The sequence below is a fragment of the Euprymna scolopes genome, chromosome 21, assembly GCF_053919585.1.
Source record: "Euprymna scolopes isolate OS-2025 chromosome 21, ASM5391958v1, whole genome shotgun sequence".
Lineage (NCBI taxonomy): Eukaryota > Metazoa > Mollusca > Cephalopoda > Sepiida > Sepiolidae > Euprymna > Euprymna scolopes.
Genome location: NC_136502.1, coordinates 96461739 through 96470711, shown reverse-complemented (window position 1 = coordinate 96470711; position 8973 = coordinate 96461739).

Here is an 8973-nt window from a genome sequence, read left to right as displayed (position 1 = left end):
CTTTTTGGACACCCTTTAGTTTGAATTTTAAGAACACTCAAGATGAGGACATTGGTCTGAAGAATCCAGATAATATGAATAATCGATCCTCATTTCAAAAATCCAGAAACAAAAAGGCATCGAATTTGATTGATATGTAATTTTTTTTTTTTTTTTCTGTTTTTTTGTTTTTTTGTTTTTTTTTGTTTTTTGTTTTCTGTTTTTTTGTTTTTGTTTTTTTTTTTGTTTTTTGTTTTTTGTTTTTGTGTTTTTTGTTTTTTTTTGTTTTTGTCTTTTGTTTTTTGTTTTTTGTTTTTGTTTTTGTTTTTTCTTCTTCTTCCTCCCACTCTTTCTTTTCTTTTAGGATTAGTTCAGTGTTTTTGTTGTTTTTGTTGCTGTTTTCATTCAATTCAAAAAATAGAACAATCATGCTTCAGTTGGCGCATAAGGAAAGGTTGGTGGAAATTGACACAGAAGAGGATATGTAACATAGTACATATGTAGGAAAATATCAGCAGCAGCGAAGGATGGCTGGCTTGTGAAGAGATTAGCAGCAGCAGCCGAAAAACGCATATGCAAATTAGGAAGTGTGCGAGAGAAGAAAAAGGAAAAAAAAAACAGGAGAAAAAATGCGCCACGTGGTCAAGAGAATAAAGTGCAATATCGAAGAAAATGGGCATGTAAAGTCGAAGGTGAGAAACTGCCGGCTATGGTTGGCGTGAAGTTGGAAAAGAAAAGTGTAAGATGGGTGAAGGTGAGCGACTTTCAAGTGACGTCAAAACAATTATAACGGTAATAAAAATAACTTTTGCTAAAAAGGAAAAAAATGCTGACCCGGATTTTTATTTATTTCTTTCCTCTTGTTTGTATGTAACAGCAACAATGCAGATATAGTAGCCCAACAACTGTCCAACATTCGTCTTGAATTGCTATGTTGTCCATACAGTTAATACTTCTGAAAGTCCATCTCAAGGTCCAAGGATCCTAATTGAGAAAGCGCCCCTCCTCCGGTTCAATCAAAATCGGCCATGCAACAGTTTCGGATGATGCCCTCATAGACCTTTTTCTAGTGCAGAAGTAAATAATAAATCCAGCAGGATATTGTAATGGACATTGAAGAGATTGTGGACCAAAATGAGATCACCACGCAATAGTCGGCACTCAAGAGAGAAAATGTTAAATTTCTTGACTCAACTTTTGTAGGGCAGATCCCCATAGACTCTGCACCATTCAAGTAACTAGTCTTTAAATTTTCTAGTTTTGTTGAATATCACATATTAGATATGGAGAAGAGGCCTGGACACCATTTCACATACTCTATACGGATCTGACAAGGCAGACATAAAGGCGTAGAAATATTTCAGGTGTGAATTTACAGAAGGCGCATCAAATGAAAACCAGGATACTCCTTGCTTTGTTTGCAGGCTGAATGCAATGTTTAGATGGCTTGAAGGATGAGTCAATCAGAAGGCCAAGGTTTTTTTTTGTCTCATTCATTTCCTTGAGCAGAGCTGTGTCATCAGTGAAAGTAAAAATGTATTGGATCCACTCCCAAGTCCAAGTGATCAAGGAGGAGGGGGGATCAGATATGCAAAAATACATCCGTTCTATATATTATTCCTTAATTGAAATTCATTTTTGAGATGAGCATTATATATATTAATTTATTTTTATTTCATCTTTATTAGTTGTTGTTTTTCATCTTTTATTGGTTTGTTTATTCACAACGTTTCGGCCAAAAAAAATAAAAATAAATTAATACATCCGTTCTGTTTGCAGTTCAACACCCAAAAGGTTAGATTATACTAACTTATGTGCCATGACTAAGGCTAGGACAACAGCATATTCTTTTCATTGTTTTTACTCTCGAGTGTGTATCCGTTGATATCTTATATGCTTTTATATAGAGTGATGTGGTTCTCGGTTGATTAACTGTGTCCGTGTCGGATATATACTCAAGAGTCAAAATAATTAAAAGAATATTCTCTTTTCATAGATCTAGCAATAACTTATTTGCAACTTCTTGTTTTCGTACTCTATTTTCTTTAAAGATATTCACTTAATTTGCTCTTAGAATTTTTTGCAATATATATTACTATTGCATTATCCCTTAACCCCTCAGACAGGGAAGGTGGAGAATCTCTGAAAAAAACATGTCTGTTCTCACTTACAGATAAAAGACAAACACTCTGTATTTTTTTATTTTGTGACATCTGTTGCTACACGAGGGATCATACGCAGCAGTATGATTGCAACTGGATAATAAACGGAACTGAATGATGTCGTATACACGACTCAACACAGTCCAAACACAATCCTGAACACCTCCATTGATTCGAATCCGAACAACTCCGTCAAAACGGCCTGATACGATCCCGAACAACTCCATCAAAACAACACACCATCCCAACCGACTCAATTGAAACAACTCAACATTACCAGAGATACATCGCGAGTTACTCATGAAATACCTCTGGTATTGGCTTTTTATAGCCCTTGGATAAACTCATTTTTGCCGTAGGTAGGCCCGACTATCATATTGACATACAATTCTTGAGTGCTTCCGCGCATGTTCGTCACAACATCATATTCGTTTTAAATGTTAGTACGTGTTTGATGGCTTTTAGAAATTGGCTTCCAACTAACCTATCTCTGACCAGATCTTTATTTATCCCTCTTTCTCTCAAGTTCACACTTACCACTTCCTCCAAGACTAAGAGACAGTGACAAAAGGCATGTCCCCTTTGATTACTGTTGAGATGATGATGACATCATCATCATCATCATCATCATCATCATCATCATCCATTTAACATATGCTTTACATGCTGACATGGACTGGATCCTTTTAAGAAATTGCTTTTCAAACTAACGTACCTCTATCCTAGGTTTCTATTTATCCCTCCTTCTCTCAACTCAATCCTTATCACTTCCTCCCATGTTTTCCTTCACTTTTCCCCTGTGAACTGGACCTGCTACCTCAACTGTTCTACATCTACAAACCGAAGAATTCTCATCCATTCTTTCAACGGTACCATACGACCAAAACCTTCTCTTCTGCACACATCTCTCTATATGGCCCTGATTTAATCTTCCTCTGAGGTTATCAGATCTAAACCTGTCTTTAAGGTTCACATTATGCCTTCACATTATTCTTGTATAATTTCTCCATGCAACGCATGTCTTCAAGCCTCACTGAACAAGTTTCATTTTCATACAATATCACACTGTGTAAAAATACCTGATGCATCCTTCTCTTGGTCAGCAGACAACTGATAAAGCTATTTATAATTTAATCATAAAATAGTTGGAAAATTGTCTCTATGATAATAGTGTTTAAGAATTATGGTGTGAGAACTGGCCTGCAAAATTATCCTCCACCATCAGTGTCACCTTCTCTTCATTAAATCTTCGAAATATTAATCAATCGCTTGATAGTCTACCACTTCATGAATGCTAAACTTTTTTCTGACCAACAGTATGGTTTTAGAAAGACCTATTTTACTGCAAATATTCTAACGGTCTTCTCTTAACACATGCAGCTTCCTAAAAATGTTGATGGATAAAAAGGCAAGAAATTCAGCTAAAAATGTTGATGGATAAAAAGGCAAGAAATTAAGCTAAAAATGTTGATGGATAAAAAGGCAAGAAATTAAGCTAAAAATGTTGATGGATAAAAAGGCAAGAAATTCAGCTAAAAATGTTGATGGATAAAAAGGCAAGAAATTAAGCTAAAAATGTTGATGGATAAAAAGGCAAGAAATTAAGCTAAAAATGTTGATGGATAAAAAGGCAAGAAATTCAGCTAAAAATGTTGATGGATAAAAAGGCAAGAAATTAAGCTAAAAATGTTGATGGATAAAAAGGCAAGAAATTCAGCTAAAAATGTTGATGGATAAAAAGGCAAGAAATTAAGCTAAAAATGTTGATGGATAAAAAGGCAAGAAATTAAGCTAAAAATGTTGATGGATAAAAAGGCAAGAAATTCAGCTAAAAATGTTGATGGATAAAAAGGCAAGAAATTAAGCTAAAAATGTTGATGGATAAAAAGGCAAGAAATTAAGCTAAAAATGTTGATGGATAAAAAGGCAAGAAATTAAGCTAAAAATGTTGACGGATAAAAAGGCCAGATATTAAGCTAAAAATGTTGATGGATAAAAAGGCAAGAAATTCAGCTAAAAATGTTGATGGATAAAAAGGCAAGAAATTCAGCTAAAAATGTTGATGGATAAAAAGGCAAGAAATTAAGCTAAAAATGTTGATGGATAAAAAGGCAAGCAATTAAGCTAAAAATGTTGATGGATAAAAAGGCAAGAAATTAAGCTAAAAATGTTGATGGATAAAAAGGCAAGAAATTAAGCTAAAAATGTTGATGGATAAAAAGGCAAGAAATTCAGCTAAAAATGTTGATGGATAAAAAGGCAAGAAATTCAGCTAAAAATGTTGATGGATAAAAAGGCAAGAAATTAAGCTAAAAATGTTGATGGATAAAAAGGCAAGAAATTAAGCTAAAAATGTTGATGGATAAAAAGGCAAGAAATTCAGCTAAAAATGTTGATGGATAAAAAGGCAAGAAATTAAGCTAAAAATGTTGATGGATAAAAAGGCAAGAAATTAAGCTAAAAATGTTGATGGATAAAAAGGCAAGAAAGTCAGCTAAAAATGTTGATGGATAAAAAGGCAAGAAATTCAGCTAAAAATGTTGATGGATAAAAAGGCAAGAAATTCAGCTAAAAATGTTGATGGATAAAAAGGCAAGAAATTCAGCTAAAAATGTTGATGGATAAAAAGGCAAGAAATTCAGCTAAAAATGTTGATTGATAAAAAGGCAAGAAATTAAGCTAAAAATGTTGATGGATAAAAAGGCAAGAAATTCAGCTAAAAATGTTGATGGATAAAAAGGCAAGAAATTAAGCTAAAAATGTTGATGGATAAAAAGGCAAGAAATTCAGCTAAAAATGTTGATGGATAAAAAGGCAAGAAATTCAGCTAAAAATGTTGATGGATAAAAAGGCAAGAAATTCAGCTAAAAATGTTGATGGATAAAAAGGCAAGAAATTAAGCTAAAAATGTTGATGGATAAAAAGGCAAGAAATTAAGCTAAAAATGTTGATGGATAAAAAGGCAAGAAATTCAGCTAAAAATGTTGATGGATAAAAAGGCAAGAAATTAAGCTAAAAATGTTGATGGATAAAAAGGCAAGAAATTAAGCTAAAAATGTTGATGGATAAAAAGGCAAGAAATTCAGCTAAAAATGTTGATGGATAAAAAGGCAAGAAATTAAGCTAAAAATGTTGATGGATAAAAAGGCAAGAAATTAAGCTAAAAATGTTGATGGATAAAAAGGCAAGAAATTAAGCTAAAAATGTTGATGGATAAAAAGGCAAGAAATTAAGCTAAAAATGTTGATGGATAAAAAGGCAAGAAATTAAGCTAAAAATGTTGATGGATAAAAAGGCAAGAAATTAAGCTAAAAATGTTGATGGATAAAAAGGCAAGAAATTAAGCTAAAAATGTTGATGGATAAAAAGGCAAGAAATTAAGCTAAAAATGTTGATGGATAAAAAGGCAAGAAATTAAGCTAAAAATGTTGATGGATAAAAAGGCAAGAAATTCAGCTAAAAATGTTGATGGATAAAAAGGCAAGAAATTAAGCTAAAAATGTTGATGGATAAAAAGGCAAGAAATTAAGCTAAAAATGTTGATGGATAAAAAGGCAAGAAATTCAGCTAAAAATGTTGATGGATAAAAAGGCAAGAAATTAAGCTATAAATGTTGATGGATAAAAAGGCAAGAAATTAAGCTAAAAATGTTGATGGATAAAAAGGCAAGAAATTAAGCTAAAAATGTTGATGGATAAAAAGGCAAGAAATTAAGCTAAAAATGTTGATGGATAAAAAGGCAAGAAATTCAGCTAAAAATGTTGATGGATAAAAAGGCAAGAAATTAAGCTAAAAATGTTGATGGATAAAAAGGCAAGAAATTCAGCTAAAAATGTTGATGGATAAAAAGGCAAGAAATTCAGCTAAAAATGTTGATGGATAAAAAGGCAAGAAATTAAGCTAAAAATGTTGATGGATAAAAAGGCAAGAAATTAAGCTAAAAATGTTGATGGATAAAAAGGCAAGAAATTCAGCTAAAAATGTTGATGGATAAAAAGGCAAGAAATTAAGCTAAAAATGTTGATGGATAAAAAGGCAAGAAAGTCAGCTAAAAATGTTGATGGATAAAAAGGCAAGAAATTCAGCTAAAAATGTTGATGGATAAAAAGGCAAGAAATTCAGCTAAAAATGTTGATGGATAAAAAGGCAAGAAATTCAGCTAAAAATGTTGATGGATAAAAAGGCAAGAAATTCAGCTAAAAATGTTGATTGATAAAAAGGCAAGAAATTAAGCTAAAAATGTTGATGGATAAAAAGGCAAGAAATTCAGCTAAAAATGTTGATGGATAAAAAGGCAAGAAATTAAGCTAAAAATGTTGATGGATAAAAAGGCAAGAAATTCAGCTAAAAATGTTGATGGATAAAAAGGCAAGAAATTCAGCTAAAAATGTTGATGGATAAAAAGGCAAGAAATTCAGCTAAAAATGTTGATGGATAAAAAGGCAAGAAATTAAGCTAAAAATGTTGATGGATAAAAAGGCAAGAAATTAAGCTAAAAATGTTGATGGATAAAAAGGCAAGAAATTCAGCTAAAAATGTTGATGGATAAAAAGGCAAGAAATTAAGCTAAAAATGTTGATGGATAAAAAGGCAAGAAATTAAGCTAAAAATGTTGATGGATAAAAAGGCAAGAAATTCAGCTAAAAATGTTGATGGATAAAAAGGCAAGAAATTAAGCTAAAAATGTTGATGGATAAAAAGGCAAGAAATTAAGCTAAAAATGTTGATGGATAAAAAGGCAAGAAATTAAGCTAAAAATGTTGATGGATATAAAGGCAAGAAATTAAGCTAAAAATGTTGATGGATAAAAAGGCAAGAAATTAAGCTAAAAATGTTGATGGATAAAAAGGCAAGAAATTAAGCTAAAAATGTTGATGGATAAAAAGGCAAGAAATTCAGCTAAAAATGTTGATGGATAAAAAGGCAAGAAATTAAGCTAAAAATGTTGATGGATAAAAAGGCAAGAAATTAAGCTAAAAATGTTGATGGATAAAAAGGCAAGAAATTCAGCTAAAAATGTTGATGGATAAAAAGGCAAGAAATTAAGCTATAAATGTTGATGGATAAAAAGGCAAGAAATTAAGCTAAAAATGTTGATGGATAAAAAGGCAAGAAATTAAGCTAAAAATGTTGATGGATAAAAAGGCAAGAAATTAAGCTAAAAATGTTGATGGATAAAAAGGCAAGAAATTCAGCTAAAAATGTTGATGGATAAAAAGGCAAGAAATTAAGCTAAAAATGTTGATGGATAAAAAGGCAAGAAAGTCAGCTAAAAATGTTGATGGATAAAAAGGCAAGAAAGTCAGCTAAAAATGTTGATGGATAAAAAGGCAAGAAATTAAGCTAAAAATGTTGATGGATAAAAAGGCAAGAAATTCAGCTAAAAATGTTGATGGATAAAAAGGCAAGAAATTCAGCTAAAAATGTTGATGGATAAAAAGGCAAGAAATTAAGCTAAAAATGTTGATGGATAAAAAGGCAAGAAATTAAGCTAAAAATGTTGATGGATAAAAAGGCAAGAAATTCAGCTAAAAATGTTGATGGATAAAAAGGCAAGAAATTAAGCTAAAAATGTTGATGGATAAAAAGGCAAGAAATTAAGCTAAAAATGTTGATGGATAAAAAGGCAAGAAAGTCAGCTAAAAATGTTGATGGATAAAAAGGCAAGAAATTCAGCTAAAAATGTTGATGGATAAAAAGGCAAGAAATTCAGCTAAAAATGTTGATGGATAAAAAGGCAAGAAATTCAGCTAAAAATGTTGATGGATAAAAAGGCAAGAAATTCAGCTAAAAATGTTGATTGATAAAAAGGCAAGAAATTAAGCTAAAAATGTTGATGGATAAAAAGGCAAGAAATTCAGCTAAAAATGTTGATGGATAAAAAGGCAAGAAATTAAGCTAAAAATGTTGATGGATAAAAAGGCAAGAAATTCAGCTAAAAATGTTGATGGATAAAAAGGCAAGAAATTCAGCTAAAAATGTTGATTGATAAAAAGGCAAGAAATTCAGCTAAAAATGTTGATGGATAAAAAGGCAAGAAATTAAGCTAAAAATGTTGATGGATAAAAAGGCAAGAAATTAAGCTAAAAATGTTGATGGATAAAAAGGCAAGAAATTCAGCTAAAAATGTTGATGGATAAAAAGGCAAGAAATTAAGCTAAAAATGTTGATGGATAAAAAGGCAAGAAATTAAGCTAAAAATGTTGATGGATAAAAAGGCAAGAAATTCAGCTAAAAATGTTGATGGATAAAAAGGCAAGAAATTAAGCTAAAAATGTTGATGGATAAAAAGGCAAGAAATTAAGCTAAAAATGTTGATGGATAAAAAGGCAAGAAATTAAGCTAAAAATGTTGATGGATAAAAAGGCAAGAAATTAAGCTAAAAATGTTGATGGATAAAAAGGCAAGAAATTAAGCTAAAAATGTTGATGGATAAAAAGGCAAGAAATTAAGCTAAAAATGTTGATGGATAAAAAGGCAAGAAATTCAGCTAAAAATGTTGATGGATAAAAAGGCAAGAAATTAAGCTAAAAATGTTGATGGATAAAAAGGCAAGAAATTAAGCTAAAAATGTTGATGGATAAAAAGGCAAGAAATTCAGCTAAAAATGTTGATGGATAAAAAGGCAAGAAATTAAGCTATAAATGTTGATGGATAAAAAGGCAAGAAATTAAGCTAAAAATGTTGATGGATAAAAAGGCAAGAAATTAAGCTAAAAATGTTGATGGATAAAAAGGCAAGAAATTAAGCTAAAAATGTTGATGGATAAAAAAGGCAAGAAATTCAGCTAAAAATGTTGATGGATAAAAAGGCAAGAAATTAAGCTAAAAAT